This window comes from Castor canadensis, chromosome 6 (genome assembly GCF_047511655.1).
Source record: "Castor canadensis chromosome 6, mCasCan1.hap1v2, whole genome shotgun sequence".
NCBI classification, from domain to species: Eukaryota; Metazoa; Chordata; class Mammalia; order Rodentia; family Castoridae; genus Castor; species Castor canadensis.
In genome coordinates, this window is record NC_133391.1 from 164,789,791 (window position 1) to 164,817,773 (window position 27,983).

The 27,983-nt window shown below is 40.0% G+C and overlaps 1 long non-coding RNA gene across 24 annotated transcripts in view; it reads right to left on the reverse strand.

Annotated features, from left to right (window-relative positions):
* LOC109682548 (uncharacterized) overlaps positions 1-27,983 on the reverse strand; it is a 383,265-nt gene that overhangs the window by 291,160 nt on the left and 64,122 nt on the right. The window contains exon 13 of one of the 24 annotated variants that reach the window (XR_012449227.1): positions 2,398-3,837. The exons of 21 other annotated variants lie outside the window; for them this stretch is intronic. This is a non-coding gene — a long non-coding RNA (uncharacterized lncRNA). 2 more of the 24 variants (XR_012449228.1, XR_012449224.1) reach the window with 2 other exon arrangements.

Sequence of the window (27,983 nt, forward strand, 5' to 3'; positions counted from 1 at the left end):
TGCAGACTTGAAAACATTATTTGAGGACTGTGTTGTTCACCTCAAATCCCCTTGTAGAAGAAGAGACTGTGGGTGTGAATTACAAGATGGTGAAGATGCCTTTGAAGAGATTTATGGAATGGTTAGGCTTGGTGACTTAAAACTTTCCTTTCAGTCTTCAATTTCTACCCCTTGATTTAAATGGTCAGTCAAATTCCATGGGTCACTCTGCCTGGGCAGGGCCACTCTTTCTTGCTTTGTAGGAAATCAAATAGCATAGTGGTCAAAAGCCTGCACACTGGAGTCCATTGGTCTAGCATGGATCCTAACTTTCCCTCTTACTACCTTTGTAAATAACTTTTGAAAAATTATTTAGCCTCTCCAAAATTCAGCACTCTCCTCTCTAAAATAGGGGGAATGCTAATAATGTCCACCTCCTGATATTTTATGAGAATTGAATAAGATAATTGTGTAAAGAGTGTCAATGTCTATCATATAAGTACTCAGCGAATTTTAACTCTTAGTATTGGGGGATAGATGTCTATAATTGACCAATTTCATTTTGCATGTTTTACCTGTAAGATAAAAATCATCATAAAGTGCAATGTACTTATATTCTAAGACATATATTTATGCTATTATTGGCGTACATTGGACTGGGGATGTACCTCAGTGGTAGACCACTTGCCTAATATGTGCAAGGCTCTGGGTTCAAACCCAAGCACTGCAAAAAAAAGAAGTCTAATAATTTTGATTATGATATTTCTAGAAAACTGAGACCTCATATGACTTCTAAATTTCTTGCAGCACAACAACAAGTTTATGGTAACAGAGAAAACTTTCTGCAATGGGTAGATGGCCAAGGTCTTTTTTTTTAATTCATATTTGCATACAATGTTTGGGTCATTTCTTCCTTCTTCCCCCACCCCCTCCCTTACCCCCAATCCCCTCCCTCTCCCCCCCCAACCCCCTCGCTACCCAGCAGAAACTATTTTGCCCTTATCTCTAATTTTGTTGAAGAGAGAGTATGAGCAATTATAGGAAGGACCAAGGGTTTTTGCTGGTTGAGATAAGGTTAGCTATACAGGGAGTTGACTTGCATTGATTTCCTGTGCATGTGTGTTACCTTCTAAGTTAATTCTTCTTTTTTTTTATTGTTTTATTATTCATATGTGCATACAACACTTGAGTCATTTCTCCCGCCTGCCCCCACCCACTCCCTTACCACCCACTCCGCCCCCTCCTTCTCCCCCCCACCCCCTCAATACCTGGCAGAAACTATTTTGCCCTTATCTCTAATTTTGTTGAAGAGAGAGTATAAGCAATAATAGGAAGGAACAAGGGTTTTTGTTAGTTGAGATAAGGATAGCTATACAGGGAGTTGACTCACATTGATTTCCTGTGCATGTGTGTTACCTTCTAGGTTAATTCTTCTTGATCTAACCTTTTCTCTAGCTCCTGGTCCCCTTCTCCTATTGGCCTCAGTTGCTTTAAAGTATCTGCTTTAGTTTCTCTGCGTTGAGGGCAACAAATGCTATCTAGTTTTTTAGGTGTCTTACCTATCCTCACCCCTCCCTTGTGTGCTCTCGATTTATCATGTGATCAAAGTCCAATCCCCCAAGGTCTTGAAATAGTGATAACAGAGCCAAATTTTACATGACTGCATTGAGGACATACCGCAGAATAGAACAGCTACCATTATTTTCGCAACTTCTAAACATAACCTAGCTTTAATTAATTACTTCAACTGTATCCTATTAAGCAGATCATGTAAAGAAAAGGTTAAATGGATTTATCAGCCTAGGTCCTAGACGCTTTGCTTCTTTCCAAACCTCAGGTTTCTTTTTAAATCAGGTTAGAAGAGTCTCTGATATATTGGATGAATACAGTAAATAGAATTACGAAATTTTCTAAGCTAGGAAAATGCTTAAAAGCATTTTAAGAGTCCCTTTAGTTGGGTAGTGATGTTTTCTTGGTTAAATATCTATGTGGAAACTTCCTGCAATTTTCTGCATTTGTAATGTCTGGCCTACTTTCCATTGTTTGAAGCCCGTTGGATATAACTGCAGTAACTCATTTAATCCATGTTATGTTAAGAAGTTGAGGAAACAATGGTAACTGATCTATTCTATAGTATCCCCTATAAAAGGTTAGATCAAGAAGAGTCACCTAGCACCTCTTACCATGTACAAAGGGACAAAAGGAAATATGGTGTTCCCATGGTCTAGTATTATGACAGATTTTGGAGCAAATAATGAAAGAAAGGATCCTGAAAGAATATGTGGCAGTCATAGAGGTAATCCAAGTTCAATCTCATCTCAAGTACAGGGTATGTGCTGAGAAATGAGTTGAGCAAACATCACAGAATATATATGTACAAAAACCAGGCTGTATGGTATACACACACACACACACACACACACACACACACACACATAGCATAGCCTGTTGCATCAAGAACTATGATGAGCAAAACAGAAGATTAAAATCAAGCACAAGAGAAAATGATACAGTCAGGAGATACAGTAAACACAAGATGTCTGAGGTTGCTGCAGGTGTAACACATTGTACTATTTTACAGGAAGCGCTTTTATAAGTATAAGGACTACATTCTAAAAGCAGTTGAGTGTATAGTAAATACATAAGTCAGTAACACTCTCATTTCTCTTCATAATCAATTGTGTAATTGACATGTGATAATTGTATATGATATACTTTTATACAAGTGCCAGTGCAAGTAAGTTTGTTTACACCAGCATCGCCAAAATCACAAGTGATGTGTTGTGCTGTGGCATTATGGCTATGACACCACTAGGCAACAGGCATTGCTCAGCTCCACTTTAGTTTTATGGGACCATGGCCCACCATTGCCCTGAGTATCATTACTCAGAACATGCCCATATGAAAAGAAATGTTTCATGATGAAAGAGATTTACATTTCAGGCTTTGTTTGCTAATGCAACAATAACTAATAGTTATTCATGCCTCAAAAATTATTCAAAACTTGTAAAAATGTTTGATCTGACATATCAGCTTAATCTTTCTACTAGTTGCCATGCTGGATTTGATATCTGTATTCATTCTGCTGTTTTCAACTCTAACCCTCCCCTTTGATGGATGGTATTTTTCTTCATTAATATCATTCAGTTAGGAGAATTATTCAATGGTATTATGGAGTTGAATCCCAGTGGCTTGTATCAGCTAGATAGATCCAAGTGTGCACAGCCCTTTGCACCAACACTTTAAATGACATTATATTGGAACCTTGATATCAGCCATATGAGAAATATTTGTGAGAACACATGTATGTGGTACTGGGGATGGAACCAAGTGCTTCATGCTCCCCAGTCAAGTGCTCTACCAGCTTTACCCAAGTTCCCACAAAGTAAATACTTATACTAAGAAATCAGCAAAGGAAGCCTAACCCTAAATCTAATCCCAGCCCCAAATACTAATACAGAACTAGCCCTAACCCTAACCCAAGCCCTAAACCCAACCCTAGAACAAAAGAAAAGAAATCAACAAAGGCTACAAATCAATTAGTTGTTAAATGTTTACAAGTGCACTACTAATTTTATATCCTGCCCAATTGTGCTCAGGCATGGTCATAAATCTTATTTCAGCCAATGATATGAGAACAAGTGACATTTGTCATTTGCAAGCAGCTTTAAAAGCCAGTGTTGTGCTTTCCCAGGAGACTCCCCCTACCACTGCTACCTGGCAAGGCAAACTGAAATAAAGCAGGCAAAAAAAGGAAAACTGTTATTGGACTCCACTTACCTACATGTTATGGTCTGATGGTTTGTGGCTAAGTAGTAGAGCACTTTCCTAATATATCTGAGGCCATGGGTCAAATACCTAGCATTGAGAAATAAATAAATAAACAAAACCGTAAACACCAACATGATGGTATTAAGAGAAGCCTTTGGGAGATCATAAGGAAGAAGCCCTCATGAATGGGATTAGTGCCCTTACAAGAGGCCCAAAGGAGCACATTTGCCCTTTTCCTATCATATGAGAATAAAGAGAGAAGACACAATATATGACCTAAGAAACAGGCCTTCACCAGACATTGAATCTTGATTTTTAACTTCCACCCTCTAGGACCATGAGAAATAAATTTCTGTTGTTTATAAACCACCCAATGTGTGGTATTTTGTTTCAGCAGCTGGAATGGATTAAGACAATGTGGTCCCTAGAATAAGTAAATTCACAGAGACAGAGAATAGAATAGAAATTTTTAGAGCTAAGGATATTAAAGAAAACCAGAGGTTGACACTGTAAAAGAGGTAAAAATAGGTTCTAATTAGGAACTATTACAGTAGGGGGAAAAAAGAAACCTCAGTGTAGAACAATGAAGTTCAATCTCAAGCACACTAAGGAAAAGTGACAGCCAAGGAGCAGGTTGGGGGCAGTGGATAAAAAATTACTAAGAGGAGATATGAAGTGTAGGGAGGGACTCTACACTGACTTAACAGGGTTCTTGCTAAGGGCAGGCCAGGGTGATCTGATATCACCTAGAGGATGGGGTGGGGAGTAAGGAAATTTATCAGCTACTGAGGGTAGAGGGCTCCCTCGACATGAACTTATCCGAATTCTTGCTAAAACTGGATGATGCAGGCTTGACAAGGATGGAGTCCAAGGTCAAAGTCTAGTCACAAAGATGGCTTAGGGAGCCTGAGTAAAGTGAGTCAAGGCAAGCCTGTCAGACACAGGATGGAAAAGTGGAATTAGTGTCTAATGGGTACAGACCCTCTGTCTGGAATGATGAAAAAGTTCTGAAAATGGGCAGTGGTAAATGGTAGTATGACAATGTGAATTACTCAACTGCACACTTGAAATGGTTAAAATGATGCCTTCATGTTATGTATATGTCCACAATAAAAAAACTTCAGGAAGACATTAGTATTACTTCACATTATTTTTTAAATTTCCGTATTCTTTAAACAGTAGCATTTGTTGATTTCCACGGAAGAATTCCCACCCTGGAGTTAGTCTTTTCTCCCCTTCTTCCAAAACTTCCAAGTAAAATTAAATTTGTAGTCAGTCAGCTAGGATAAATTAGAGATGAGATACAAAGCAGGTATAAGACAGCAATGGGAGATATAGGCTTAGAACTAAGCAAGAATATGGTTTGATTTAAGTAAGTTCTCATAAAAGGAATCAATGTATGAGAGACCAATTAAATATGGACTATTAAACTACAAACTTCCAAGGATTGTGTTCCACCTAGCAGAAAAGAGGCAGGCCAAGACACAGCACAGACCAGATCACCATTTGCAAACTTGGTCAGGTTCTACTGGGAGCTTCTCATAGCAACAGTAAATGGAGTCAAAGGGAGGACCATGAAGACTTCTGAAGTAGGACTCTGTGTTTCTCCATTGTTCTACAATTGGCCTTTCATATCTGTGAGGTTTACATCCATGGATTCACCAACCACCAATTTAAAATGTTTGGAAAAAATTGTATCCATACTGACCTATACAGACTTTCTTCCTTGTCATTATTTTTTAAGCAATATAGTGTAACAACTATGTCTGTAGCATTTATGTTATATTAGGGATTACAAGCAACCTAGAGATGATTGGAAACATGGAACGATACATGGGTGACATGAAAATACTATGCCATTTTATAAAAGGACATGAGTACCCATGGATTTTAGTATCCTGAGTTTTAGGTCACCTGTGGATACTGAGGGATGACTGCCCTATGTTTTATGTATATATTTGTTTATTGTCTATCGTTCCTCACTCCATGAGGGCAGGAATTACTACAGGTTTAGTTCATTGTGGTGTCTCCACGACCCAGAAGGCTGTCTGGCACAGAGCAGGTGCTCAATGCATGATTGACAAATGAAGGCAGGAATGAATGAATGCAAGCATTCATCTTGAAATACTATGTACAATTGTATCTTAGTGGGATTTTTATGAACATAAATTCATAGGTGATTTTTATGATGATATTTTATTATCATTTTATAATGATCATATTGCTCTCAAAATTTATCCAGAAATAAATTTCCAGTTTTTCTATGTGCAACCTAGCACCAGTCAAAATTAAACTAAGAAAGACATTAGACAAAAGCAAGTAAAAACCCTTCAAAAGAAAATGGAAACATTTTCAGCACTTCCATTTTACCACCTGATCATATGACATTTGGAGACAGCCAAGGTCAGTTGCAAGGTAGTTCCCATGGTAAATGCTTTCCATCACTTCTAGAAAATACAGCGTCCAGCCTTAAGTGGTTTAATATACATTTAAAATATGTATATATCAAATGTTTATATATAAACATTTTTATTTTTATAAGATAAAATTCCCAGGCTGAGGGTGTAGTTCAGAAATAAGGCGTTTCTCTAGCATGTGTGAGGACCTGGGTATGATTCCCAGTACAACCAAAAGGAAAACAAAAATTGCAAAATTTCCTCTCTCACTTATAAAAATTAACATTTCTTACTTCTCGTTCTTATCATATTTCTAAGCCCCTTCCTCTATGCACAACAATTAGAAAGTGGCTGAAAACAGCTAGATATGGTAGGACATGCCTGTAATCCCAGCATTCTGGAGGCTGAGGCAGGAGGATTGTGAGTTCAAGGCCACCTTAGGCTACATAGTGAGATCCTATCTCAAAAAAAAGTTAACATATTCAATTCAATAACACTATGGCTTATTCAGTCACTAACCTCTATGTGTCAATAAAACAAAGATATTAAAGTTGCCAAGAAAATGCAAATTTGGCAGAGACAAATTATTCTAATTCAAAAGATTTCCTTATTAAGTAGCATAACCTACAGGTGTTTTAAATGACAGCTTACATACAAAGGAGAATTTGACAGACTTGTGACTGGTTGCACAGGCTTGTCCTAATCAAGTCTTCGACCTCACAAAAACACAAGACGATGTTCACTTTACACAATGAAGTTTTCAAGACCCCACTTGACATTATCACAGGCTTTTAGCACATTTGTTTATAAGCATTATAAGATGATATAAGGTCAAGCCTCATTATTCACAGGTTCCTATTTTCAAACCTACCTACTTCCTGAGACATATTTACAACCCCAATAGACTCAAGGCACTTTCTCAGTCATTTGTGGGCATTCACAGACCAGCAAAAAATTTGAGTCAACCAAAGGCCAAATCCTCTCTCATACTATAAATGTATGTCCTCTTCATGGCTTATCTAGTGCCACACTTTTATCTTTCTGTTGGTGATTTTGTTGTTTTAAATGGTGTGGAAGGATCACGCTGCATTGCTGGCTAGTGTTCCTAAGCACAAAGTGTCTGTGAAGTGCCTTACGGAGAAAAATACCTGAGTTTGATCAACTCTGTCCAAATGTAAGTTGTGGTGCTGTGGATGTGAGTCCAATGTTGACAAACCAATATTACATGTTATAGAAATTCTCTTTAAGCAGAAGCATATAAAATGAGGTTAGGTATTGACGAGTTGACTAAATGTGACCAGAATCTTGCAGATGCCTTACCTGTATTTCCTCTAGAAGCAATGGTTCCACATTTGCTATTTGATGTTTTGGGGACTTTATAGAACACAACTATTGCAAATAATAAGACTCAACTGTACAGGATGCTCTAAGCACTAAACGGAATTCCCCTGCTAGAGCAGGTGCACCAGTCCCTAGTCACACCCAGCAGCCCTTACCTTGGGTGAAGAAGTTTGACTAGTACAAATTCCAGCAGCTCTCTGCCTGAGATGTTTTTATTTGACTGTGGAATATGCTGGCAAGCAAGAAGTACCAAAGCACTCAGCCCCCTTGTACCGGTGCTAACCGGTATCACCTGGGGACACATTACAGATGATGTCCACCTTCCTGGAGCCTCGGATGGGGTAACCAAGGAATGCTCTACACTGCTTCCCAGAGTTCCTTCAGAGGAATTAACCTCTAGTTGCCTATGGTGGTAACTGATTTGGTAACACATCCTTTAGTGACTTCATTCCCTTCCTGTCTTGCTTCCTCACTCACTCTCCTAGGGTCATCTCCAAGATAAAACACTTGCATTCAGATCTCTGTCTCAAGGCTTGCCACATGGAAACTCAAAGCATGACACATGTTGATCCCAAAGCTGGGACAGCATCTCACTTTCAATAGGATGATACTGTACGTCAAGTATGGTAATAGATGGTTTAGGGACACACTCAGTGCTGTGACATGAGACAGTCCCACTTGCAGGCTCTAGAACCTCACACTGGGGACCTGCCCGTGGACCTATCTCTTTACGATCCCCTAATCTTGCTAGAGAAGCTACGAGAAGCTACAACAAGGGAGTGCCTAATACACAGGATATGTACTCTGATGCATTGTTCTGTGAAAGAACATACAGCAGACTTTAACCTCGTCTTGTACGTTATGCAAAACTACTGCAGGTTTTTGAGCAACAAAAGAGCAACACAAATTGTGTTTTGGAGAAATAAATCTGACATTGGCAAGGAGGATGGGTAGGAAGGAAGGTAAACTCCTGCTTTCCAGTTAACTGAAAGAATGGAGAATCTTATTTAGATATTTTAATCTAAACATATTTGGAAGCAAAAGACCAAATGAGAGAGAGAGATCTATAATGAGCAAAGTGGACATCGATCCCTACCAATAACTTGTCAACCTTAGACTGAGTCTTATAAATAAACCTATAGCACAAAGGTCCTACCAGAGCAGGGCTAGGAAGCAGGCTGCACAGTAGCAGACAGCATCCCATGTAAGGGGGAACCACAGGCAGGAAGCCGCCACTGTCTTCGGGCCTTTCTAAGATATTTATACTCCCTACTGTGGCCAGCAAACATAAGTGGTGTAACTTGGATGAAAATTTAATTATACAGGATTTTAATGATTTAAGTTGCTGTGGGTGGAGAGGGGAAGCCAATAAGGAGGGAGCAAAGGTTCACCCAAGTACAGCTGTCTGTTTCTCCGCAGGCTCACAGGAAAACCAGCAGTCCAGAGGAAGGTCTCCAGGTTCACGGTTTAAGGTAAGAGAGAGCCATATAATTCTCACTGCTGGCTATGGCACTGGCTTTGTCAATATTCAGCCTTACCACAGCAGGGCAACAAGTTCACAGTCTGGAGCTGATCAACTTGCTATAAAAAGGATTATGGAGAAGAACTCTCATCTCCCTATCCTTTCCCCCATTTTTCACCCATCATTTTCTTCATTCTTCCTTCTCTCCATTTCTGCAGTTTTCTTCTAGACTTGCCTTCCCCCACTCTTCTTTATAGTCAGGAGCTGCAACAAAGGAGACAATCTGTTCTGCCCAGAGTATACTCACTGTTACCTTGCACACATCAAGGTGAAGATTGGCTGAAATGACCTTGACATGGAGTCCTAGAAGAATCATATGAGACTTTCACCCAACACTGGCTTTACTGACACGTTCCCAGCCCAGGCAGCAATGAAGCAACTCCTACTCCAATGATACATAGCATAAATCTCAAAAGACCCTGTTTTCATTATCACGTGACCTACAACATTCAACTGCTGTAGCAGGATTTGCAAGACAGTGTAATGGGCCAGTCTATGACAAAACTATGTGTTTTCATTCATTCAACCATTTACTGAAAACTAGCTACTATGCTAGATGCATTGAGGGCTACAACAACAGAAGTTTGATCCTCAAGCCACTGACAGAAGGCAAGATGTACATACAAACAACAAAACACAGCAAGGTACTCTGATGAGACCACAGGGTAAGATGCTCTCAGCTGGGGATTTAGGATAGTTTCACAGCCAATGTTTGTACTTGGACTTTGAGGATGGATAAGATTTCATATGGAAAGATAAAGAATTCCAGGTGAGATGAACAAAGGTAGGAATGTACAAGGTGGGGCACTCAGAGACAAGAAGTATTTCATTTTGGCTAAGGGAGATAGGCTAAAAGAGATTAGAGACAGCATTCTATAGGCAAGGAATGTCAGAGCACCTGGCTTAATTTCTCACTTCAACAATTAAAATCCTATACCTAGAGAAGCTAGTAGTCTTTCCCAAGATCTAATGGCAAGTCAGCACTGGCTCTGGTTGTCAGTGAAGGGCCCGTCATTGTGTGTGGCTATTTCACAATCAGAACTGAGCCCTAGGACAAACAATCTGGCAGCAGGATAAGTACGGATGGTAGAGGTGAAAGGCTGTGGGCATAGGAGCTGCAAAGAGGCCTGTACAGGTTCCAGGAAAGGAATACTGGGCACCTGGACCAAGCTCTTGGCAAGAGAAAAGGGAAGGAAGGTAGGAGTCCGATGGTAATTGTGGAGGGAAAATTTGCAGGACAAGATGACTGTTTGGATGTGTGGGCTGTGGCAGGGGAGGTGGAAGAGTTGATTTGGATTGCAAGCCCAAATGACTAGGAGTCCCTTTTATGGACAAAGGAAATTGCCCACTCTTTCCTTAGCTGTGGATAGTGCCCTTTCCTCTCCACCCCTGCTGCCAAAAGCACTCCTTCAGAGATTGTGCTGGCCTCCACATCCACAGTCTACACAGAGCCCTTGCTCCTCGCATGGGATGACAATCACACTGCTGGCTAGCCATCCTTTTCTCTTACTCTCCTCCTTCCTGAATTGCTTCTCTTTAATTGTTCTTCAGCCTCTGTGATTGTTTTCTATGTTTATATTCTTTTCTCTTTTCATGTGAGTACTATGACAGAAACCCAGTTCAAACAAGTCAAATAAAAAAGAGAACTTAATATTTTCTAAAACTGAAAAGCTTAAAGACATATATGACTGTAGATACAGCTGGATTCAAAGTAAGTTCTCTGTCTCTGTTTTCTCTCTCTCTGTCTCCTTCCCTCTTACACACACACACACACATGCATACACACACATACACACACACACACACAGTTCTACTTTTGTTTCTATTGGCTTCACTTCTAGACAGATTCCACAGGCCACATGGCCTCCAGCAGTTCTGTGGCCTCCTGGTTCATTTGCTCCAGTGGAAGTTAAAGTTTCAATGGTTCCAACAAAAGAGCTGGATTTAGTTTTTTATTAGACCCAATGAGGTCAGGTGACATTCCTAAACCAATCACTACAACCAGAGGGAAGGAATGTGCTGATTGGTCAGGCCTGGCTGGCAAGTGACCAGTTTGCACTCACCCCACTTCCACCCCCACCCCCCAAAACAAAAACCATGAACTAAGAGTAGGAAAGAGAGGGTTCCAAAAAAGAAACTCAAAAGAAAGCCACATAATATGGACACCAGAGAAGAGGAATAGATGCTAGCTAGGGAAAAGCAACATGTTTTTGTTATAATTTACATCCATTTACAGCTATTCATAGCCTAAGTATTTATCTAGAGGGCTGGTTTCTCTTAGAATATCTGGGTCACTTACTAGATACTTTCTCCTAAATATATCACTTCTATTTCAAATGCTATACATTACGAGGTAAATACCACTACTGTGTTTCCTATTAATAGTGCCACAATATTCTAAGTTACCTATATCCTTGACTCTGGAATAATTTTAATGCTTCCTTCTGTCTCAAGCCTGACAGCAGTTCCCTGTTCCTAAATGCATACAAATGCGCATTGTACATACAAACACACAAGCACTCACATATGTACATCCCTTCTTGGCTTTGTCTGTCACATCAATCACCTTACCCTACAGAACAGATTGCAAAAATGCTCAGATCATTCACTGCTCTATCTTCACCTTTTCCATCATGATTTTATCCTCTCATGGGAAATTATTTCCCCATCCAGAGGATCTGGGTTGTTTTGGAGTTTTCTTTGGCCAATCTGAGCTGGTCCTTGTGATTTTGCTTTTGATTTGTTCCTCTGTCTTCACCATTCTCAAGCTAACCCATGGTACAAAGAGAAGCTATCACAACTGAGCTCATCCCAGACAAACCAGGCACCAGATGAACTAGCAGCTGACAGCTGACCACGGATGCTTGAGAGAACAGAGGAAAAAATAAGAAAACCTCCAGCCCTTAGCCCACTCCAACTAGATGACCCATAGAATCATGAGCCAAAAAAGAAAAAAAAATGACTGTATTATTTAAACCATCCATTTTGAGGTTTCTATGTTACATAGCAAGCCTGCCAGATACACCCTCCTTCCTAATTCATGTTTTCCATTTCCATCTGACTTGGCTGATGAGTTGATGATTAAGCTGGTCTTGGAATGACTAGTAGTGATTATTTCTAACACTTGCATAGTATCAGACAACATACTAAGCACCTATATATGATAATACATTATGGGTTCCACAACACTAAATTGTATCACTGTATCTGGGGTACAAGGACCCCAGAAAGCACATGATAGAAATGTTTTTCAGCTTGGAAACAGAAACCAACCATTCAGTAATATTTGACCACCCAGGAGACCTTAGGAGCCTCAATGACCAATTTCATCAATTACACCATCTCTACCCAGGATGAAATCTCCAGGCCAAGAACACAATTTCCTTTTTTGAAGAACCACACTAACCCACCCATCATGCTAAAAAAAAAATACATGAGAATTCTATACAAATCAATGAGAATTACACATGCAGTTCCGAGGACTGACTTGCTCTTTATTGATTAAAAAATCCATTCAAATGAAATATTCCAGTACTAAAAGAAGAATGTATTATTGTATGCTCCTTCAATATTTATCAAAGCTACTGTGCTTAACAGACAAATTTAATCAAGAAAAATATCTTGTACTTAATATCTAAGTACTTAAGGGTAGCAGTACTAAATAATGATGCCCCACCTACCCATCAATTAATCTGCCATGGTCCCCAAAATAACCTGTATCTAAAGTGAATCCTACTGCAATTCTACCAGGGAACGCTCTATTGTAGAGGATTCCTGGGGGAAGGGGGAGGGGGAGGGCATGTTTTAGAAAAGTATAACCTTTTTAAGATTAAATTGAGCATCATATTTGAGGAGTATTTGAGAATCTTATGCAATTTCATACCAAACTCAATACCTTTCTTTTTCAGTTACTCCCATATTTCCAGTAGCCGTTCTGTTTGTCGTATTTTATTCCATTTATTCCACAAGAAAAGGAAAGACTGGTTCCTTCTATTACCAGGTGAAGTTGAAAGGAAAAATTTTATAGTTACTCATAAAAATAAGCCCAGTTAAGAATTTTATTTTTGTTGCAAATCACCATCAGGTGGTAGAGCTCAACCTTAACTAGATCATAAAACAGGGAGAAATAGCTGAGAAAATTGGGCCCTGATTCTCAGAACAAAAGAGCTCCTGTGCTTGCAGCACTATCTTAACACCAGGTGTGTTTTCTACGCCCTGGATGATATGAGTTGCATTTTTGGAGCTTGAAAAATAATCCCACTCTAAACCTCAAACTATTTTCATCTTTGTCATTGCTAAAATACACACAAATATCCCATAAACATATGTGAGTAAGAAGAGCAATAAGAAAATGGAGCAAACATGACCTGATTTGGAAGGTATAAAATGAACCCTAAAATGTCATGAGACCATCAGGTTCCATCAATCAAAGCAATCATCTAGTATCCTGTGAAGATGCCTTTTTTACATGGTGTGTACACCAATTAGCATTTCATTTCCTATTATTGGTAACTGCAAAATATAACAGGCAAAAAAAAAGCCCTTTCATAACAAGTAAAGTGTTAAAAATACCAAACAGAAAATTCTAGATCAAATGAGAGAAAATGATGCTGGTGATGGTATGCTTTACCAGAAAATTGAAAAATGTTATAGACAGGTTGTATTCCATTTTACCTTAAAACACCTTCAAAGGATGTACCAGAAATAAGGTAGTCTTGCTGCTACTCGTTACCCATATAGCATTGCTGAGTATTCTTTTTATCTTAAAATGGAACCCTAGGTTAGCCTTTTAGCTTTTTTCTCAGTCTGTCTTAAAGACAAACCCAAAATGGATTTAGCTTTAAAGGAGTCATAGAAATTTCATTCTTTTATAGCACAATGAGTTGCATAGCTGGAAAAACACTGTATGACAGATTAAAGACGTGCCCCAATGACTCTGTTGTGATTTCCTCTTCAGGACAGCACTACTCTACAACCATTTCATAGTGGTTAAAATGTACTGCTCCTATCCACAAAAATAACAAGAAAGAGCAGGCTAGTCTTGTGGAGCTGTTGAGAAGAATCGGAATTTCAAAATCCTGATACCTTCTACCTTATCATCTCCCTATGCATTGAAATGTTCATAAGCACTTCTGTTTCCATTTATAAATATTAAAATATTGCTAACATTTTTCTCATAAGAAGGTGGAGCTAGACTTGTACCAGTCCCAGAAACCATCAGTTCCCATTTCACAAATGCAGCAATGGAAATCTAAAATTTTTTTTAAAAAAGTGTTGGTGGGGAGGGAATTCCCCAAGCTCACACACCCAGCCAATTTCAGAGCAGAGATGAGAAACTGAGTCTCTGGAAATGCCAGTGAGTTCTGTCATTTAGGAGAAATAAGCAACCTTGAAGCTGTTGAAATAAACATGTATTTCCTTGTACCAAAGCTGCTAATGAAAGAGTGTAGAAAACAGACATGTGGAATGAGAACATTGCTTTCTAAGTATATCAGAACATCTTGTGGCACAGATTTGTGATCTAGTTACAGAGAGTATCATTGGAAATCATTACAAACTTATAAAAATTTAAGACGTTTTTCTACAAAGGATATTCTGATAAGGGTAATCAGGGGCTCTATAATTTTATACCCCCCCCAGCAGTGATCACCTTTTAAAATTGCTTTATAGAGTACAAAAAAATGACTGGTGAATATTGTTTGATGACTACCTGACTTCCTTTCATCTCATTCTGTTAGCTTTCCCATTATCTCGCATTACAAGCTATGGTCATCTCCATCTTTGAGCTTTATGCAACTTACTCATGTTCCATATACCTTACCATACAGAAGTTAATACACAGTGGAAATTTCTGTGCATGGTACAAAATAAAGGCAAAATAAGTTCCACTATCTTTTACCCAGCATTTTCTCTGAATCTGCAATATACCAGATACTACAGTACCTGCAACAAGTTATACAAAAAACAATCGGCTTTGACCTTTGCCCTCAAGGATTTCACAAAGTTTAGCAAACTGGCAACACTAGTGAAATAAATAAAAAGTTAAAGGAACATAGAGAAAAGAGGTTCATTTAGGAGAAGGGACCAAAGCCAAGAGGTCATAAGAATGATTTCATAAAGGAAGTGTTCCGCTATTTATTGCTCTTTACCAGACTGTCCCAAAACTCAGTTTAATAATGTTTATTTTGTCCCTGAATCTGCAGTTCAGTCAGGGCTCAGTGGAGATGGCTGGTCTCAGCTCCCCTTGACTCCAGCTGGGTCTGCTCAAAGGCTTGGAACTGGAATCGCTGAAAGGCTGGGTCATTCACATTTCTGGGCACTGACACTCATCGGCTGGGACTGTTAGCAAGAACTCCCATATGTACCATTCCATGTTATCTGGGCTTCTTATAATATGGCTGAGATGTACAGGTGACTTTCCTGAGCAGAGGAAAGAAAATGAGGGGAAAATGAAGAATGGAGCTGGGGGAGGGTTGGGGAGAGAGAGAGGGAGAGAGAGAGAGAGAGAGAGAGAGAGAGAGAGAGAGAGAGAGAGTCATATTGTTTTTTATGACCTAGCCTCAGAAGTCACACACTACTTTGCCACATTCTAGTCACATAGTCACAAATACTACCTCATAGTGAAATAGTAAAATTCTAGAAGAATTTGTGGGACTGTAAATGCTGCATGGTCATTTTAGAGAAAGTAAAATCTGTCCTTTGTTGTGACCTAGACATTACAAAACAAAAATGTTTTTCCAGGTAATGAAAAGAAAGTTCTGACAAAAAAAACAAGCAGATATCATCTTACCATAAATAATACTGAAACTGTAGGGTAAGTAATTAAGCTATACTATTTCAGAACCATTTTTCCATTTAGGTGAGAAGAATAAAAATAAAATGTATTCCCATCCTTATCACTGGCTACTTATTATGAGAAAGGCATTGCAAGAAGTATTTTCTGTTTAATCCTCATAATACTCCCAAGGGGGAGATACTATATCCCTAGCTTATTAATGGAGGAACTGAGTTTCTGAAAAGTTAAAGTAGTTGCAATAGCTGATAAGAGGATCTCATCTCATCTCTATGATTTCCAAGGTTCGTGGACTTATCAACTGTGCCCTTAGGACCTGAAAATGAGAACCAAATCTGAGCCAAAACCCCAGAGGTTTTTTATTGGTTAAAGAATTGCCAGGTGATGAACAGATAAATCCCAAAATTTCAGCAGATTAATATGATAGCTCTTTGGCTTCACTCATGTGAATTCTAAAATAGATGTTTCTGATCAGGACTGTCCTTCAAGCAGTAATCTGGGGACCTGTGCCCCCTCTTTCTTAGGGCCTCACTACCTGTCACCATTCCCTTCCACAGTTCCCCTCGCAGAAGAAAGACCTGGAGACTTTTGTGGCTCAGATCCAGAAACAGTGTACCTTACTGCCACACTCACAGTCTATTAACAGAACTCAGTCACATGGCCATAACTAGCTGCAAAGGACACTTGGAAATGCGTCTCCACCACAGTTTCTTAGTGATCAAAGTCACCGTCTCATAGAACTATGGCATCTGCTTACATTGAAAGACTTTACACAAATAAATGTTTCACTCATGTTGTTTACATCAGATTTTACTTCTTTCTTCCAATACCATATGAAATTCTGGAAATGTTAGTATGGAATCCAAATACAGACTCAGCGCATTCACTTCCTGTATTTATAACTGAGATAATAAAAATTAAATAATGAATACCACAGGCCAGGGGTGAGCTACAGGTTGAGTTGCCCATTACCAAAAAGATAACTGAATAAAGATTTTGGATTTTTCAATAAACAAGACAACCTATAATTAAGAATTAGCAAGAAGTAGCTGGGCACCAGTGGCTCATGCCTGTAATCCTATATATTGGGAAGCTGAGATGGGGAGGATGGTGGTTCGAGGCCAGCCTGGGAAAATAGTGCCTGAGACCCCCATCTCCAAAATAACCAGAGCAAAATGGACTGCAGGTATGGCTCAAGCAGTAGAGTGCCTAATTTGTAGGTGTGAAGCCCTGAGTTCAAAGCTCAGTTCCCTCCGCCCCCCCCCCACACACAAAAAATTAGTAAGGAGTAAAGACATAATCCACATGTGAATAATATTTTGGATTTTGGATTTTGATGACTTATCATGTATACTAGCTACCTTTGCCAATTTTTATCAAGGCTTTCCATGTCTGTTCCCCACATTACCTCCCCTCCTATTTCTCACCCCCAGCCACAGCTGCCCCTTGTTGCTCTTGGAATACCAGGCACACTCAGTGTCCTTTCTCTGGGGAAAAAGCTTTATAGGCAGAGGAAACAGAACTTTTTCTAGAAGACTTTATAGTAACAACAACAACAAAAAAAAAAACGATAATCTACCTAGAAGATAACCTAGTTAGTGCACTGTTCATGCTATGGAGCTGATTTTCCAACTTAGTCTACAGCAGGGAAAATCCAAAATACTGCCCAAGAGCAAACAATGAGCCTCACAGGAGAGTCGCAGACCATTAAATGGCTGTGAGACTGAAATCTTGTCAATGGATGAAACAAATATGAGCTTAGTTGCCCTGGAGAAAACAAAATGACTTAATAATTCATGTATAGACAGAGTATATTAAGGGAACTTCTAATGTTGACAATCACTCATCTTTGTCTGTATCCCATCCCACCCTAACAAGAGCATAGAGCAAAAGCACTAAGTTACAATAGGAGAAATTTTAATTGCATATTAAAATTTGAGGAATTATTCACTAATAAGCATAGGAAACAACGAGAATGCCTTAGCCCATCTTAGTAAGAACCTTTAGGGCAGACACAGAACATGCTGGGAGAGGGTCTTATAAACTCCAGTTATAAATACGCCAAGATTTGGTGACGTGAGCTGAGATCAGATGGTGTGGTCCTAAAACTGATTTTTTAGAAGACCTTCTCTCAGAAAACTCCCTAGCCTTCTCCTTCTGAAGGAGGCGTCTAGGACTGAATGTGTTCTCCCCAAATTCATAGATATCTCTCTGTATATCCCCAGTGCAGTGATATACAGAGGTGATCCTTTGGGGAGGTAATTAAGTGTTGAGGGTGGAGCCCCCATGAATGGAGCTAGTGCCCTTATAAGAAGAGAATCCTTCTCCCTGTGAGGATATATTAAGAAGGTATCTGTCTGCAAACCAGGAAGAAACTCTCATCACGAACTGAATTATCCAGCATCTTGATCTTGGACTTCCGAACTTCCGGAACTATGAGAAATAAATGTTTAAACCACCTAGTTGAAGGTATTTGTGATAGCAGCCCCAAATGACTATAAGGCTAAAACCAGTATTACCCCAATGCCGAAAGTAGAATCTCAATGCCTCAAATGAGCTTCCCCTTAGCACAGAGAAATTTGGGGCCCTCACGCTAACTGTGTTTACAAACCCAGCGGTAAGACGGTTGGCACAGAAGAAAGAAGGTCAAAGTATTCTTCAAAACTTCAAATACATCCATCTAGGAGCAGGACAATCCAAATTCATTATAGCCATTACTCACATACAAATTTATCTATTAGGTACTTCCTTTGATGTTGTTCTCTAATAGCCCAGCAGGAGAGAAATATTTAATTAATTGTAAAAGCCCTGATGTGCTAGTATGAAAAAGATCACAAGGAATCCCAAAGTTTTCAACAACCATTTCAAGCATAGATTGAAAATTAAGCTGATTATTGTCAACTTTAAACACAAAGACATAGAAATAATCTATTCTAATCATCTGTTGTTATTGTTTTCACTCTTATCAGGATTAGCTCTACTACCAAAAAAGAGAAAAATAGAAGCAGTCCAAATAGTCAATAATGGAAGTTATTGTTCAATAACAGTTCAATAAATTACATTAAAAGTAATTATTATAATGACAACCATTAAGAATTTATTTGGTGCTAGAACTACACTACTCAATTTAGATGTATTACCTCATTTGATCATCACAATAACCCCCATTTTACATATGACTGACTCAAGGCTTCTGGTGAAAGCTTTGTGGCAGATGGCATTACAATGCTGGGAGCCCATGCCAGAGCAAAAGATCACATAATGAGACAGGAAAGCAGATTCAGGGGCCAGGCTTGGTCTTTTTCGAACAATCCACTTGGCAGGAACTAACCAGGGTTACAAAATAACTACATTAATCCCTTCCAAGTGTCATTCCCCCAGTGAACTAATTACAACCCACTAAGCCCAACTTCTTAAAGGTTCTACTGCCTCCACACCACCACCCTGGGGACCTCGCTTCCACACACGATCCCTTGGGGGACATCCTCGTACCATATCCATACCATTAGCTCCGTCAGAGAATTTTTAGGGAAACCTGAGGCTCGGGGCTCTCATCCTCACTGGCAAAATGAAGTCTTACATCCAAGGTGTCACTGGAGGCTATCTGGTGATCTGGACTGCCATTCCCACCCAGTAAGAGTGAGACCCCTGCCTCCTACCCAGCTGCATCTGAAGGGCTTAGGAGCCAGAATTTTTGCCTCTATCCAGTGGCAAGTACATGCCCACTCCATGCCAGTAAAGGCCACATGGGGAACAACTGCAAAATACTCCTCTTTTTCCCAGTCAGAGTGATGTCTGTGAGGAGTCAGAAGCCTAAAACCCACATCCACCGTACAGTATGAGGAGCCTTTGGCCAGGCAGCATCTATGAAAACCAAGTGGGGAACTTGGCCTTTTGCCCTCACCTGGCAGTATCAAGGTAGCTTGGGTGTGCCTGCCCTTTTTCCACTCTGACACCTAGCTCAGTGTTAGGAGAAATTTGCAAAATAAGAGATTTCAATAAGACCCAGGTTCTCATAATGTAATACCCAGGATGTATAGGATAAAATTAAAATCCACTCCTCACACCCAACCCCCAAAGAATCTCAGATTGAATGGGAAAAGAATCCACAAATGCCAACAGCAAGATATCACTGATGTTAGAAAAACTGTAGATTTGCTATAAATGAACATCAATGTGAGAACAATGGGTGGTAGTATTAGGGCAACTCCTCTTGTTATATAAAATGTTGGTGCATCGAATGGCAAAATCAGAATTTATGGAATGGCAAGTGTTCATGTGTGGAGGGCCCATGTGTTCCTGAGATTCCTTTGTGCCTACAGATGTCACATAGTCAAACCTATGAACTCCTGTCCCTCCTGGAAACAGAGTTAATAGTTAGGAAAGCACTTCATTAATATCAGCAAACAGTAGGGAACTAAGACATCAGCAATGGAAATGAGAAAAGGAGGATATCAGATCTATCTTGATGATGAATTGGACATCAGAATTAAGGATGAGCAAGGAAAAATAAGAATGCTACACTGATTTCTGGCTCAGGGGGAAATGGGTGTCACTCATAGAGGTGTGAAAAACAAGAGTACTTAAGAGTGAATTTCAAAGCCTGTTCAGAGACATACATGTCTAACTTCATGAGGTTGTGAATACACAGATTTAGAGCTCCCTGTGCTGGGGGAGTTGACTTAAGGGTCACTAGTGAGCCCGTTGAAGCTGTAAGCATGGTGAGGCACCCCAGGAAGAAGTCAGAGCAAAAGAAACAAAGGACAAGGATGGCTCCCTGAGAAGACTGAAACCCATCATGGGTAGAAGAAGACATTTGCAAAAAAAAAAGCAACTCAAAAAGAGAATCTAGAAAGGAAGCACTGCCACTGGAGCCAAAGGAAGGAAACAAGGGACATGGTCAGGTAACCAGGGTGACTAATGTCACTGAGGTCTTGAGTAAGCTAGACATATGGAGGCTGGAGGAGGGGGAAGTGGGCAGGTGTGGAAAGGTTGAACAGGGAATGAAAGAGCAAGCGAAGCCAGTGAGCAGAGAGTCTGTCTTCATAGTAATGTTTCTCAGAGTAGGGCCATGACCATTCGCATCGCCTGGAAACACGGTATAAATGCGTGTTCTTGGATCATACCCCAAACCTACCCTACAACTCTGCGGCCGAGGCCTAGCAATTTGTGTTTCAACAGGTTCTGTAGGTATTTCTGATGCACACCAAAGTCTGAGACACTCAGAGCTAGAAACATGCACACCTAGAGAGAAGGAAAAGCAGCTGCAGGAAGGAAGGGGAAGACAGTTGAGAGAGAATCTCTTTTTCCAGAACAGGAGAGAATTTTCACATGCTGGCATGCCATGAGGAAAAGGAGCAGCTTTGAAGAGACCAGATAATAAAAAAGAGAAGATAGGTGTTTGTGCATGCTTGTAATCCCAACTACTTGGGAAGCAGAGACAGGAAGATCACAGTTCAAGGCCAGGCTGGGCAAAAGCTAGGAAGACCCTATCTCAAAAATAAGCTGGACCTGGTGGTGTAGGCCTGTGGTCCTTGCTACTTAGAAGGCAGTAGTAAGAGGATCACAGCCCAGGCCAGTGGGGGCAAACTTAGCCCGAAACTCTCCCTGAAAAACAAAATAAAAGCAAAAAGATTTGGGGCCTGGCTCAAGTTGCCAAGCTAGTGTCGGACACTCCCAAGTTTAATCCCCAATAGCACAGGAAAAAGCAAAGGGAAACAGAGTTGGAGTCAGCTCTTGGGAGAACAAGAAAGAAAACAGTGACTACTTTGAGACAGAAAGGCAGAGGAGCAGCCTAAGAATTTGGCCCCAGTATTACACCCTTCTGTCCATAAGGCAAAGCAGTAATGACAGGACGCTTCTGTTCCAAAGAATTTGCTTCTGCTATTTTAACCACTGCCTCCTCCAAGAATGTTGTCATTTGCTGCGTGACTAATATCTGCAGACACTGGGGACACTTCATGTCATCTAACCTTTGAAGTCTAGCAGGCCCATTGAAGCGTCCCAGCTCACCTAGAGCAAGTCTCAGGATCCTTTGAGAACATGAGCATAACTTCTCCTCCACAGTCAGGATATGTTATTTATCTCACACTTAGGAACTGAGTCCATGTGGGCTATAGTGCCTGACTCAAAGAGGCTAGGAAGAGCAGGTTTCCAACACTAAGGACAAAAGAGATATCCAGGCTTTTCCCAGACAGTGTAGGTAGGAGATGCTTACCTGGTGGCTTCAACAAAAAACAATAGTCCACCTTCTAGGGTGATTCAAAATGTCAAATACAGACAAAATTTTAATGGGGGAAAAAGACTTGTTTGGTAGGAGAAAAAGGAGGTTGTTGGCTACAACAGCCACCATGGGTAATGTTTATTTTGCTTTTCCTCTGGCTTAGCTAGTCTGCAAAGACCTGGCACACCCAGGCAAGAGACACTTGCAAAACAAGTACCTGTATACGCAACATACAGGGAGATTCAAAGATGTTAACTTTCATTAACCCCAGGTTTTACTTTCTTTTTCTTAAAAACATGGTGCTAAATCTTTGTGGTCAAAACCCACAGTTGACAGTCTTTAATAAAGAAGTCCAGACTCTGGAAAACCAAAAATAAACAGAACTACAGACCAAATCACATTCTCCTTTGAAAGCTGCTTTTGAAAGCCCAAGGGAGCATCATTAACCTCAGAGGGAAAGCAGGCAATTAATTTCTTTTCTAAGTTCTTCTAGGTTGTCTCCCAGAATTGACCATGGAGCACAAATTAATGCCATCTCCAGTCATTAATCCAGATCACCAAGGTCCTTTCCGGAAGTAACTGCTGTTTACTGTTTGGGTACTATGCGTGGTTAAATAAATAAATAAATACACACATGAATCACTGTGATTATCTGAAAGAGTGCATCCTTACCTCTTCTCCTCTATATCCTTCTTACCTTGGAGGGAGAAGAACTAGGTGTGCTGGCAGAAATCACTATGTCTACAGGCAGCAGTTTGTTTTATACAGAAGAGCTTCTTTCGTTGTCAATGTTATGAAACTGCAACACTGTCATGTTTATTTTCTAGAAGTATATCCAGTATTTTCTACCAGATATTAAAGTGTCATAATACAAATTTGGTAAGTTATGACTGGCACTTTGTATAAAGAAAAGATAGAATAGGATAGCATAGGATAGGATAGAATAAGAAGGGGAAGAAAGAACAGGATGACTAGAAGAGGAGAGGCTGGACTTGGATAAGAAAGGAGAGGAACGATTAGGTGGGAAAGGGTACATTGGATCGCACTGGACTGGACTGGATTGGACTGGATTGGATAGAAAATATCACAAGTACTTAGGTGAAGAGATGGGTTGTGAGGCTTTTATTTAAGTCTGGTGTAAAACTGTGTGTGTACATATACAACTACAGTGGTGTTCTAAGTCACAATGTAAACATGGAACTTTCATAATCAAAATGTTGATAATAGTTTGATAACAGAAATGAGACCTCTCCACCTAATTTCCAGAGATTGCGAGTTTTCACCCACGAGTGAAGAATTGCTCAGGATAGCTCAGCATGTCCTCAGTGCTCACGGAGCAGAGTTGGGCGGGCCAGGATCCCACTCTTGTTGAGCAGGGGTCTCTCCAGCACGCTGTATCTCTGTAGGGCAGCCTCATAAGGATAATGTGGAACCAGCTGTTCTGGAGTTAAACACTAAAAGCAGACAAATCATAGGACTTATTGCCAAGATTTCTCAGAAACAATGTGTCCAGGCCCACACACACTTCACTCAGCCCTCATGGGCTAACACCCAGACACCCAGGCCTACCCCCGCCTCTGAAGCTCTCCGGACGGCAAACTAATAAGCCCAGTTTCCATTTTCAATTTCAGATGACATTTTAAGAAGACACTAAAGCATTGCCTTCCAAGAAAATGGTTATGAGCGATCCAAACACATACACTTCCATTCATGATTTCATCCTCAATCAAGGCAAAACAGACTGGTATAAAATTCTCCTTTCTATGCAGCAAGTTTTAGTTCTGCAAGTTGAAAAGATACATGGTTGGCCATTGTGATGACCTCACTGCTCCCTGGTGGCTTTCCTCACCATCCTGTGCTTGTCAGCTCACTGGGTGTGCACCGTGAATAACTGGACTCACTGCCCATTGGCACAGAACATGAAAGACACAGGTTTTAACTCAGGCAATAATATTGCAAAGTTACTTTTTTTTTCTTAGAACTCTCTCAACATAATTTTATCATTTGAATAAAGATCAAAATACTTAAACATCCCTTTTCTCTTCCTCTTCATGTATAGTGATAGAATTTGGAGCCTTAAACAAAAAGCCAAGAGATTTATGATGAATTTTTCATGTTCAGGAAACATCACAGCATGCTACTAGCTGCTTAGCATGCTCATATCTGCAGAACTTGTATTTTTTCTTTTTCGTTTTTTGAGACAATGTCTCACTAGATAACCCAAGCTGACCTTGAACTCACAACCCTCCTGCTTTAGACTCCCATGGGTGTTGTCACCACACCCAACCAAAAACTTAAGATTTTAAAGTTATTATTGATAAAATGCAGCTACTCAAAAGAAGAGAGATCAAAATAGGTTTTTGTCAAAGGAGAGCTTTTATAATCCCACTTGACAATCAACATTTAACAAATAAATTGAATAATTTCTTCCCTTTTCATATTACACTTTTGCTAGGTCAATATTTGGTGACCAAGGAATAAAATCTAAGCCAAAATTCAATTTGATTTCCTTTCTTATTGAATTTATATTACATTCATTCTCATTGTATTCATTTTGTACATTCCAACACAATATACACTTAAGGCTATAAAATTAACATTACTCCACCTATAGAAAGTATAAGCAGCAATATAAGTTTCTGTAAAATAAATATTGGCTGGCCAAGTGGGCATTTTACACTTTTGTGGTTTTACTCTTCTTTCTTACATTCTCTCTGTTATAACAGGAAATATTCCTTGTAAGTAAAGAATACATACTTATGGAAATTTTATTCGTTTTTGTACCTTTTAAATTAAGCATTCTTTGGAACTAATTAGACATTCTCAAGTGCATTTTCTGCACCTCATTCTCCAGAAGCATCAGTAGAGAATCAAGGAGAGGGTTGACTGAGCGTCCAGATAGTTGTGTGGCTTTCATGAAAAATAAAGGTTCACCCTAGAGTCTTAGAGTCTAGTGTCCTGAGCAAATACTGCCATCCAAGTATTAAGGACTATGAGAACGAAGACAGCCAGCCCTTTTACTTCTCTCACAAGAAGAACTCCACGAAAGAGTCAGAGTGCAGATCAAGCAGTCCAGGCCTTCGGGGCCAGTGTTGCTTCTAATGAATACACTGAATAACACCTCCAGATGATTTGTTCAAACCAGAAGAGGGTTTCCCATGGCCAGGGTTTAGTCTCCCATGGTTTAGTCTTAGGCATCAACATGACAAAGCTATAGTACCCAACTAGTTAATAAAGCATTACTCTAGGCACTGTTGGGGAGGTGTTTTAAGATGTGCTTAGCATCTGAAGTTAGTTGTCTTTAAAGAAAGGTGATTCACACACACACACACACACACACATACACACACCCCACCCCATAACCTGGGAGGGACTCACTTATTCTATGGAAAGTCTTACAAGCAAAACAGACTTCCCAGTGAAAGAAGAGGTCCACCTGCAGACTGCAACATCGTTCTGCCTGGCAAGTTCCAGACCATTCTCCCTGACAGCACCCCTCAGGGAGGGCAGACTGGCCAGCCCCCATAGCAGTCATTGGTTCTGCTTCTCTGGCAGAATCTGACTGATACACGAGTTTATTGGTCTTAGATGTTATCAGTCAAAATTCATCTAGAAATAAAGCACCTCCTTATATCCTAAATTTTAGTCAACAACCAAATCCCCAAACATTGGTTTTAAGCCTTAGAACACAGAGAAGCAGACACTCCAAATGACTTGCTATGATGTCCTTAAATGTCACATGGATGAGATTTAGTAAGAATACACTCTGTTGCACAACCAGTTGGTTCCAGTTTCTATCAAGTTTAAAGGACACTTGAAATTGGCACTTGTACATGTTGGGTTCCCCTTGCTAAATGGCTGCAGTCTTTCAAGGCAGAAAAGAACATATATGGAAGGTGGTTTCTGAAATGCCACCAAAACCAAAGTTGTCTAAAATAAGAATGACTTTATGAACAACATTTAAGTGGATTTGAAATTGGTTTCAGCCCATTTCCCAAATTGCAGCTCTTCCTCTGATAATTTCACATTCCCTTTTTTCAGTAGTTTCCTGGAGGGTTCTCCCTACATCTAGGAGGGAATTTTTATTCTTAAATTTTACACACAAACTATCACTGATGGGTTCAAACTGTCCTTTCCTCACCACGAAAGACTATAACTTTTCTTCCTGTTACATTCCTCTTTCACCAAAATAGGCTCCTCTGACTAGGTGGTTGTATTTTACTTCATCATATTTTGCTCCATTTAATATAAGCTTGTCAAGGAATGAGACAGCAGTGACAGTCAAATGAAAAGTGGCACCAATTAATATATTTATAGAATACCATATGCAAACACACAACAGATGGGGAAAGAATATTCATACACAAAAAAACATGCCAAAGTCTGTGCCTCTGACAAATGATTAGTAAGAGAAAACTCCAAGATCAAAGGAGCATGGAATGAGGTTGTTTTTCCTGCCACCTGGCTTCCCCTGGGCCAGTCTCACTCTTGGGAGAATTGGCAGAGAGGTGAAGGTAATCAGAAATGGATTGGCTAGCACCATCAGTTTCCTATTTACACATTTGTATGAAGATGAAGATTATCTCCGGTCTCTCTGGTTAGTGTGGCAATGGAAGGATGCCTTCTCTGTGGTTTCCCACCACCAAAGCATGCTCCTAATGACAGATCTGTTTGCTTTTTTTCTCTCTGTCGTAGCATGCCTCTCCCAGCTCCCTATTCCCATTGTTAAGGAAGAATCTGAGAGCTGTCTTTCACCAAAGTATACCCTGGGCTCTCAGAATTTTGAAACTTCCCCAAGCTGTAGAATCTGTTCCTTATTTAAAGAGATTTCTGGCATCAGACACAGGCTGGGGTGGGGAAGGGTGACAAGAATTTCAGTCGCCCTTGCATTATTGATGTCACTCGGCAGCAGTGACATAGGAGTGAGGGGCTCCTTATCACACCATATGCCAACTCGGAAGAGAGTCCAGCAATGGGTTCCCTCAGATAAGGCAACCTCTCTATGCTTCTCTCTACATACAGACTACAGACTTGCAGTCATGTATACCAGCTGGTTTCTTAAATGACCCAAGGCTTCCCATATGCCAGAGAACACATGTATGAAAAGAATAATTATGGGACTTCAGATTCTGGCTCTGATGGAGTAGTTAAAAAGAAAAAAAAAACTAAAGAAAAACTTCTAAAAATCCATGTACTCTTTTTTTTAACTTTATAAAGGCATGGGAGAAATGCCAAGATAACCAAGCAAAATTTGAACACTGGATTCAAGAAAGATGGAAAATGTTAGAAATGAGCCCAACATTGTGCATTCCAATGTCATCTTCAGGGCAAGTGTCAGGGTTTTGTTTGTTTGCTTTAGGGTGTTTTCTATCTGTTTGAGGGGATTGTTTATTTGTTTGAGACTGGGCTCCCAATTTAGCCCAAGATAGCCTGGAACTGCTGTGTAGCCCAGGTTGGCCTCAAACTCATGATCCTTCTGTCTTAGCTTCCATGTGCTGATATTACAGAAATGAGCAGCCACACCAGGAGGGCATCAGTTCTTGGTACTGAGCTAAAGTCTGAGAAACTGGGCAGAAGATGCTAAGAGACAGAGAAGCAAGCAAAGTTTCCAGCAATTTTTCAGGACCAAGAAGACAACGAGGTTGAACTTCACAGAAGTGAAAAGATAGGAAAGAGAAGAGTTTGCCAAGAATGAACCAACACTCACCAATGCATTCCCCCAATATGTTAGCCAGAGATTGCAACACAAAGTACATATAGGACTAATAAGCAATGTAAATTTATGTAAATCTAAATGAATATTAATTGTTACAAACAGACATAATACCTTGTGGGCATTTAAATAGGTGGGTAATTAAGTTACATGACAAAAATAACAAAATTAAAAAGGGGATATGTGGAGCTAAAGTGTTTTAAGGTCTTCTTGTCTTAGAAGTGGTAAAGAACTCATTTATATTA